The following is an 8,990-nucleotide window of genomic DNA, read 5'->3' on the forward strand; positions in this document are numbered from 1 at the left end:
AGCACCTCTTTTTCAAAAAAATCTATGATGCGTTTCTAATAGTATAACCAAATCAGTAATTTTTTTTATATAACTGTAAAACTCATCTAAAAAGTTGTTATTCTAAAAATTAAACCTTCATCTGGTTGTAGATATTAAGATTATACCAGCAAGAATGACTCTTTTTGTAGAAAACCTTGATTTAAATCTAGTCTTACGAATTAGTTATTTAAATCGTGACTTAAATCAAAATTTAAATCAAATACACCCTGTTTTTCACCTAATACCCCTTTTCACCAAATCCCTTCACCTCTTTGCAGGTGAAAACTGGTGGCTTGAAGCAATGCGTGACATGGTCTTTATTTTTTTAAGTTTCACTTTTTAACCAGTATCTAACATGTGAATGTATTCAATTATGCTTGCAAATATACATACCATACAAGTATACTGATCAGAGAGGTAGGGCTGGCTGATACTCCTTAGTTTTATTATTACAGTCTTAAGACCAACATACAGAGTAAACATAATATGGGAGGGAGAGAGAAGGGGGAAAACCCCCAGTCATAATATACAAAAATAGAAATCTGAGTTTAAGAACTTTTAAAATACGATTCCCGCAACCTAAGAATGCACAAAACTCAGCGCCTGAATGGGTCATCTCTACATTCTTATCTGATAGGAGCCAGTGAAGCCTTGCTCTGTTTGTGTTAATATGCCCAGTTGTCCTATCCACTAATAGGGTAATCATTTTAAGACGAGCCTCCCTGTAAAATGGACAACTGAAGAACATACGCTCTACCGATTCGACCTTGCTTAAAAGGCATGGGCATAGCCTTTCAGAGTAGAGGGTTTTGTTGTACCTGCCTTGAATAGCCGCAGATGGAAGGGCAGAACATCTAGCTAGGGCAAATGACCCTTCGAATCCACTCCCTCCACTGAAGTAAAATATATTGCCGGCTCAATGGCGCTTTTTGATATTTAACAACACCCCGAGTTTGGAAGTCTTAGAGATGTCAGACTGTTGCTCAATATCCTCAATCTTTGTTTAATTAGCCCTTTGGCTTGTTCAAATCCATAGGATAAGAGGAGCTGAGGTTAGAAGCCAACTCTATGAATATGATCCAACTGGATTGGAAATCATCCTGGAATATCAGGGGAAGCAAGCCTTGTGGATTGAAATGACCTTTCAGCCACATATGGGGTGCGTTCAGACGGGGCGTTTCTGCCGGCATAATAACGGCATAATAACGCGGCTGGGAGCGTTATTCCGGCTGAAACGTGATCACCGTCTTCAAGTCTCGCCTTCCCACCACCGTCTGAGGAGGTAATAGATTGCACCAGCCGAAGCTGGTTTCAACGGAGTTGAATAAGAGTTTCAACGGAGGTGACCGACCTTTTTTTTTTTGTTCTTTTCTGTTGAGTTTCCACGGACAATGTGTTCACTTTAAAACTTTTGCTCAGAGGGAGACCAAGGACGCACAGATGAACAAGCAGCTGGGAGCGGGCTCAGCGTCCTGACGGCTAAGAGGAGATTGGTACCGTAATTACTGTAGGACACGGACAGATGGCTCCTTTAGAGACTGGCCAGTTTTGCTGATGTTCAGAGAAACAAGAAGGTTTACGGGAGGATTGAACAGCTTCGGGGGGAGAGTGGAGTGGAGTGGAGAAGACAAACGCTCAGGGCGAAGCTTCGCCTGAGCGCATATCACCTAGTTTTTTTTAAAAAATGGCGGGGGAAAGCCGGAAGCCTCAGGCTTCCGACGGAAGTGGCTGCGCAACGGAGGAGAGCGATCAGCCGCCGGGGTGCACCGTTTTCAACCGTTGCACTCTGTTTACCACCACTTCGGACCTAGTGGCAGAGTGCAACGGTTTAAAAGGATTTACAACGGTTAGGGACGGGAGGCAGATGTTCGCTGTCTGAACGCCCGTAAGTACACTGGTTGGAACCGGCACCCTAACCCTTGTAAAGCCCCTGTCTGAACGCACCCCAGGATGGATAGAATACATACCCTGGCTTCAATTCTAAGATTCCCGGACTCTAGTTGTATCCAAGCATAGGATACACAGTTAGGAACTTGCAGAACTGCTCTTAAAAATTTGGATTGAACTCTTTCTTGCGATGTAAAGCATGAGGAAGGCGGTCCTAACAATGTTCCATAGAGCAGTTGTGCCAATGTTTTGGCCTTATATAACTTCAGGGCTGCAGGAACAAAGTGTCCACCATGAGTTTGAAAAAAATTCAGTATGGTGTTTGTGGATCTTTCCCCTAGATTGGCAACATATTTGCTGTGCTTACCCCTAGAACCAGAAGCCTGTAAAACTACACCCAGGTATTTAAAACTATCGACTCGTTCTATCTGATGGCTGTTTATTGCCCAGTTTCTGGGTTTTGATCTACTCCCAAAGGCGACAATTTTAGTTTATTGATAATTAATTGTGAGAAGCTCATTTTCACAAAACATGCTGAACTTCCTTAGGGCTCGCCTAAGACGGCTGATACTCCTTGATGAATGTAAAACTGGCAGCCAGCCAGTTTGAGGATATGCAATATATGAAATAGCCGAAAATTATATCTTTTCAGCAGTCTTACAAATTGATAAACACTTTCTATGTTTAAAAAAGGCAAAAACCACATTGCAGCTTAGTATTTAGTCACAGAAGACAAATTATACAAGACACTAAGAGTGGCATGAACAACCTCACATACCCCCCCCCCCCTTAGCAAACATGTGGCACTCCAATTCTAATTGAGATGGTGGGGTAAATAGAGGTTATTTCTGAAGTCATTTCACATCAAGAAACAGAGCGTGGGAAGGGAAGGCTTTAAGGCCTTGCAGTCCCATTTGCTCTTTTAAAGGGGGGGGGGGGAATTCTTGAAAGCTTATTCAGGAAACGATCAGTCAGTTAGGCAGTTGACCTTCAGTCACAGCCTGGTGCTGATAATCTTGAGCTGTATATGCTCAATGATGTTCATGTACAGATTTAGCAAACTCCCAACCAAAATATTAGAACAGCCCCCCCCCCCCCCCCCCCCGTGTTTGCTCTCTTATACTTATTTTTTTTTCAGATCCAGGTAGTCAGCCCTGTTAGTCTGAAGCAGTAGAACAAATTTAAGAGTCCAGTGGCACCTTTAAGACCAAAAAAGGTTTATTCAAGGTATGGGCTTTTGTGTGCAAAGCACACTTTTTCAAATACAGTGGAATGGGATGTAAGGCTCAAACTTATAGATGGGCTGAACAGCTAATTGGAAGGTGTTGCACGATACTGATCATTTTAGTTGCCCATTAGTTTAATTTTTCCTAGCACTACAATACTGTTTTTGATATTTAGATAAAAGGATCATACACATACGAAAAACAAATCCCAACTTCAAATATATACTTGATGGATGTGAATTGGGGTAGAGACTCTACAGGAACCATGACTGATAGTTCAACATAAATACCAAAGCAGCACACAGTGGTATGAAAAAAGGAGATTCCTTGTTAGACCCTTAGGAAAAGGGCTGAAAAATTAGATGGCCAATTTATAGCACAGCTCTTTTTGAAACACTTTCTATATTCTGCTCGCTGCATCTCAAAAAAGATACACAGCTGGGAAATGTGCCAAATAGCACAACCAAAATGGCCAACATGTTCTGTACAAGGAAAGGCTTTTGCACTGGCACTTTTTAGTTTGTGGGGGAGATATTGATGGAGGTGCACATGACAGAGGTTTATAACATCATGCAAATCACTGAGATTTTTTTCCTTCTCAGAACTCTGCAACTTGGAGTCAGCCACGCACTGCAGATTCACAACAGAAACTACTACACACAGTGAATGCATAATTTACCCCCTGGATAGCAAATTCCACATGTTATTATGACAGTAGCTTTTTGTTGTTGTTGTTCAGTTGCACAGTCGAGTCCAACTCTTCGCGACCCCATGGACCAGTTCATGCCAGGCCTTCCAGTCTTCCGCCATCCTCTGAAGTTGGCTCAACTTCATGTTCGTTGCATCTATGACACTGTCTAACCATCTCATCCTTTGCCGTCCCCATCTTCTTTGACCTTCAATCTTTCCCAGCATCAGGGTCTTCTCCAGTGAGTGATCCCTTCTCATTGGGTGGCCAAAGTCTTTGAGCTTCAGTTTCATTATCTGGCCTTCCAGGGAACAGTCAGGGTTGATTTCTTTTAGGATTGACTGATTTGATCTTCTGGCAGTCCAAGGGACGCTCAAGAGTCTTCTCCAGCACCATAGTTCAAAAGAATCTATTCTTCGGCGCTCGGCCTTCCTTATAGTCCAACTCTCGCAACCATGCATGACTACTGGGAATACCATTGCTTTGACCATGCGGACTTTTGTTGGCAGGGTGATGTCTCTACTTTTTATCATGCTGTTTAGGTTCGCCATCGCTTTCCTCCCAAGGAGCAGGCGTCTTTTAATTTCATGGCTGCTGTCACTGTCTGCGGTGATCTGGGATCCCAGGAACGTGAAGTCTGTCACGGTAGCTTAGGAGAATGTAAAAGGAACTCCGACAGACTCAAGGAGGCTGGGTCTAACAACAGGAACCACCCATGACACTGATACTAAATCTCTGCATTTGGAAGCAAAGGACCTCTGAATATCAGTCGGCGTGGGGCACACAACGGCGGAAGGTTGGTACCCTCATGCCCTGCTTGTGGGCATCACAGAATTCCTGACTAGCCAGTCTGGGAAACAGTAGAAAAGTTGAATTCTTGATCCCTGGCAGAAAGGTTCTCCTTTTGTAACATCTCCATGTAGATGGAGCTTACATGAGTATCCCATCTTGGAGCGATAAGTTAACATCTAGAGCACCGCACTTTATTGATTGATTGTTTTATACTGTTTTAATTGTTTGTTATGGCATTTGCCGCTGTTGGAAGCCGCCCTGAGCCCATTTGGGGAGGGCGGGATACAAATCTAATAAATAAATAAATACAGGGCCAGTGCAAATATTTGTTGTTGTTCAGTCGCACAGTCGAGTCCGACTCTTCGCGACCCCATGAACAAGATCCCGCCAGGCCCTCCTGTCCTCCGCTGTCTTCTGAAGTTTGCTCGTTGCATCTATGACACTGTCTATCCACCTCATCCTTTGCCGTCCCCGTCTTCTTTGACCTTCAGTCTTTCCCAGCATCAGGGAGATCCCTTCTCATTGGGTGGCCAAAGTATTTGAGCTTCAGTTTCATTATCTGGCCATCGAGGGAACAGTCAGGGTTGATTTCTTTTAGGATTGACTGATTTGATCTTCTTGCAGTCCAGGGGACTCTCAAGAGTCTTCTCCAGCACCATAGGGCCAGTTTAAAGCCAAGCTTTAAACCTTAAGTCAGGGATAGGCTCAAACCTAGTAATGGTGTCCAATATACACACTATGTATAATACTTCTGAAGTATTTATTTTGAAATAAATACCTTTCTGAATGAATCCAAGCAATGATACACATGCCAATGCACCATATTAACTGGCTGATATATTAGTCTCTTTTTTTTTTTAATGGCAACTTGTTCAAGAAGGGCACATCCCGCTGCATACATGCTGAGGAGACTCTTCCCATTTTTAAAAATCCCATACATTACTCTGGAAGACAGAAACATGCCCGCTGCCTTTTATATGTTTAGAGTTTGACTTGTCACATCCCAGGACCGTCACCACACACTCACTGCACTGGCACATGAACAGAAGGTTGCTAAATCTGAAACAGTGTCGCAAAGCACCGATTATATTAAGAATGCATATGAAGAAATGTATTTGACAATGGCAAAAGCCGAACTTCCTTTACCTCCCCTATTGCTACACCTCTTCTTTTCAAATAGCTGTCCTGTTGCAGCACCCGTTTGCCATACCCAGTTAGGAGCTGTAGATTCAGGATAGCCAGAAGAATGACAACATGAAGACACCACAAGCCAAAGCAGGTTTAAACGAAGAAATAAGAGAAGATAAAACCTATGATACTCCACCCATAACTAGTTTAGCATAATTAATGGTCTCTGCATTTCTTCCGGATTAGATCTGAATTGCACATAATTACATTTAACGCTGTACTTTCTGCATTTTGTAATCCCTTGACCCTGCTGCTTGCTTGGTTGCCCCTCCCCCACAGACTAATTTTAGGTGCTTCCCTAGAGCGCCCCCTGCTGGCGGGCGGCAGAATGGCATGCTGCTGCCTGGCCCGACCCTTCCCCTCCCTTGCCTCAAAGCTCTGCCTGTGCAGTGCGCTGTGCACGCCGCTCCACTCGTCCACTCGTCGCCTGGCTGCCTCTGTGCCTCAGTGCCTGTGCAGCCAGTGCTCTTCGTTTATCGTCGGTTGCTGCTGTCTCGCCCGGCCAGGCCAGGCCCCACACCACCCGCCAAACAAAAGCCCTGGGGCTGTGCACTGCTCCACTCGTGCACGTGCTGACATATGTAAAGTATTTCACTCTACAGTTTGCAAATCCAGTTGCACAGAACTGCCTCTACACTCAGGGTTACTCATTCCACTATGGGGCTTGTCATTCCATTCCCAGAGCACTCATCCTACCCCCAGGGGCTGTCATTCCACTCTGTGGACTCTCATTCCAGTCCCAGAACACTCCTGTTACCACCAGGGACTATCAATCCACTTTTGAGCCTGTCCTTCCATTCCCAAAATACTCCTGCTACTTCCAGAGGCTGTCATTCCACTTTGTGGTCTTTCATTCCAGTCCCAGAACACTGCTGCTAGCCCCAGGGGCTGTCATTCGTGGTCTCTCATTCTAGGCACAGAACACTCCTACTACCCCCAGAGGCTGACATTCCACTCCGTGGTTTCTCGTTCCAGTCCCAGAACACTCCTGCTACTTTCACGGGCTGTCATTCCACTCCGTGGTATCTCGTTTGACTCCCAGACCACTCCTACTACATCCAGGGGCTGTCATTCCACTCTGGGGCCTGTCATTCCATTCCCAGAACACTCCTGCTACCCCCAGGTGCTGTAATTCCACTCCGTGGTGTCTCATTCTAGTCTGAGAACTCTCCTTCTACATCCAGGGGCTGTCATTCCACTGTGGGTCCTGTCATTTCAGTCCGAGACCACTCCTACTACATCCAGGGGCTGTCATTCCACTCTGAGGCCTGTCATTCCAGTCCCAGAACACTCCTGCTACCCCCGGGTGCTGTTATTCCACTCCGTGGTCTCTCATTCTAGTCACAGAACACTCCTGCTACCCCAAGGGGCTGTCATTCCACTCTGGGGCCTCCCATTCCAGTTCCAGAACGCTTCTGCTACCCTCTGGGGCTATCATTCCACTCTGGGGAACTATAATTCCAGTCCAGTGGGCGCATTGGGGGGGGGGGCGCCAGAAGGCAGCCTAGCCAGGTGTGCAAAAAACCCTGGGACCGGCCCTGCTCCCCCACCTCCTCCATAAAATGAATGTAGTGATAATTCACTCACAGGGTCTGAAGACTGTAGTCCTTGAAAGCTCACACTGGGGGGGGGAGCACTTCTCAACATTTTTAAGGTGCCCCAAGTCTTTTTTTTTTTTTGGCAACAGATTAGCATAGCCACCCCTCTATGAGGGGTGCATCAGATACCACGGCTGATTTCTTCATTAACCTCCTGTCCTGAGACAGTATTACGTTCTGAATTACAAAAGGAATTCCAAAGTCCGGAGACAAAGAGTTATTCAGTCATATTATGCAAGTAGATCCACTGTATGGTGCACACCCTGGCCAACAACCACTGCACCAGCAAGACAGAGTGATCTATACCAGAATGATCAAAGTTCATGAACAAACTTACTTCCACGTTGTCTCTCTCAAAAAAGTTGTGTTACACAAGGTTCACACATGCTTGCTTTGTGCAGCCCATGTTACCTGCAGACCCTGTGCCCCACCCACTCCCCCTATGCTATCATTCAGATTCTCAGGGCATGAGCTGAAGGCTCAGGTGAACTAAATCACAGCAGCACATAAGCAGACATGTCCTAGTTTCCCCAGCAGAGTTCAAGATTATCAGCTTTGCAGCAGTCTGCCAGTGCTCTTGGCCACAGTAGCGGGTGTGTGTAGGGGGAAGGAAATAGGGAAGGCAAAGGGAACGGGCCCCCCCGAGAGGTAGCTGCAGTGAGACGGCTGCTGTTTTAGTTTGGGCACCAGGGCTTTGGGAAATGATGCAAGTAAGGGCCATTTCCCAACCCTAACATCGTAAGCCAACATAGATTTGCCATTCACGGTGGGAAGCTGCAGGCCAACCCTGGCTTGCTAGGGCAGGTATTTCTGTGACACATACCTCAGTTATGTTAAAAATAATGAATCGGAAGTGACTGTAGGGCAGTGGTGGCAAACCTCTGGCACGGGGTGCCAGAGGTGGCACCAATGTTCCCTCTAAGCTGTGGAGTCGTGTGAGCAAAAATGCTACTTTGTGAGCTCCTGGCATTAGAGTTGTGAGCGAGCGATTTGGCTGCTGCATAAATTAGTTTGCTCTGGAGCCCTCCCTTCCTGAGCTAAGACAAACTCTGTGAGCCGGAGGCTAAAAAACCGTGAGCTAGCTCACACTAACTCAGCTTAGAGGGAACACTGGGTGGAACTCAGAGCCCTCTCTGTGGGCACGCGTGCCATCGCCCCAGCCAGGCCCAGACCATCATTAAAGGGTAGAATTTCCCCGCCAAATAATTTTAAGTTCATGAAAGCATTTGGGATTGCTTTCCTTACCTTGTTTTGGATCATCTTAAGTTAATATATGAGTTGTTTTTTTCTAAAGTAAAACCTCAGCATTCAGGTTAGATTGCCCTGTTGGCACTTTGCGACAAAAAAAGTGGGTTTTGGGTCGCGGTTTGGGCCAAAGGTTCGCTGCCACTGCTGTTGGGAAACACTTCCCTGCCATCGCAGGGCGTTCAGGACCGCCAGCCCTCCCCAAGGGGCAAGAAGCGCCCTGCGGGGGCCCAGCCTGCCACTGGCAACCGACGATGGCAAAGGGGGAAACCCCAAGTGGGCGCGACTCACTTCCCCTGGCAAAGGGGCCACGGAGGGAGCCGCTACGAGCGTTGCACCCCCCCC

The 8,990-nt window shown here is 46.3% G+C and overlaps 1 protein-coding gene across 1 annotated transcript in view; it reads right to left on the reverse strand.

Moving 5' to 3' along the window:
- Window positions 1-8,990, reverse strand: part of HACD2 (3-hydroxyacyl-CoA dehydratase 2) — a 46,780-nt gene that overhangs the window by 37,186 nt on the left and 604 nt on the right. The gene's annotated exons all lie outside the window — the stretch shown is intronic.

This window comes from Gekko japonicus, unplaced genomic scaffold, assembly GCF_001447785.1.
Source record: "Gekko japonicus isolate JY-2015 unplaced genomic scaffold, Gekko_japonicus_V1.1 scaffold539, whole genome shotgun sequence".
Lineage (NCBI taxonomy): Eukaryota > Metazoa > Chordata > Lepidosauria > Squamata > Gekkonidae > Gekko > Gekko japonicus.